Raw genomic sequence first — 1190 nt, 5'->3', positions numbered from 1 at the left:
AATCCAATGGCAGAGGTCCTCAGGGAGATCAGGGCAAGGCCTTTGGACAGAAGGATTCTCAAGATGTTATTTCCAGTCACAAAACAGACCTGGGCCACACCATGGGGGTCCCTCAGGATCACACCTACCTGGGAGGGAGTCAGGCCTTTCTTCTCTTGCTTCCTATACTACTGGTTCCCTTTGAGGGATTCAGGTAGGTGTATCAAGTACACACCCACAGGAGAGAGGAGCCTTGTCTTCAGGCTTCCTCCTAAACCCTGCTTTCTTGGGCTGTCTACCCCTCAGGAATGGAATGCCAGGCATGGAATACATCTAACTAGAGTTTGGAGCTAGGAGTCAGAAAACAGAAAGATACATTACACACACACATACACACAAATACACAAACACACACACAAATATACAAACACACACAGATACACAAACACACACACAAATACACAAATACACACACACAAATACACAAACACACACACAGCTACACACACAGACACACAAACACACACAGATACACAAACACACACACAAACACACACAGATACACAAACTCCACAGATTCCTTCTCACTCTAGGGTTATACCCAACCGTTACAGCATGGTTATACTTGGCTCCAAAAAGACTGTCCCAAACTGGATGAGCTGTGTTTGTAAGAAGACAGTGTTCATGGGGAGATACTGTGGCCGAGAGAGGAGAGCGTTTGGACATTGCACCCCAAAGACACTTGAAATGTCATAAACAATGATGTTTTGAATTCTGTAAACTTAATGCAGAGGACAAAAATGTGACCAGAGAAATGTAGCAGTCTTCAGATCATTGCGGCAATTAAAAATCAAATGTGATTTTAAATTTTAATTCAGAAGTTATTAAATTAGAAGTCAGAAGGGATTTTTATTCAAAAATGGAAAAGCAATTAGGGAAATGACTCCAGTAAAGAAAACAGGGAACACAAGAGCTAGCGGTGATAAGGGCCCGGGTAAGAAGTGAGCAGTGTCAGATCTAAGCCTGGGCTGTGGTACTGATGGGAAGGGCAGAAAGCAGGCAGCCCAGCTCCCACCCCAAACACATTCTGAAGCCAGTATCTGGGGAGCTAGCAAAGGAGTCTGTCACAAGCACAGCACCCAAGACTCTGAGGAGGAAATGAAGGGCCATGCAGTAAAGAGGATACTAAGTGTACCCCACAAGGGTGATAT

Source organism: Arvicanthis niloticus, chromosome 12 (assembly GCF_011762505.2).
Source record: "Arvicanthis niloticus isolate mArvNil1 chromosome 12, mArvNil1.pat.X, whole genome shotgun sequence".
Lineage (NCBI taxonomy): Eukaryota > Metazoa > Chordata > Mammalia > Rodentia > Muridae > Arvicanthis > Arvicanthis niloticus.
The sequence above is the reverse complement of the archived record's forward strand: the minus strand, read 5'-3'. Positions refer to the sequence as shown.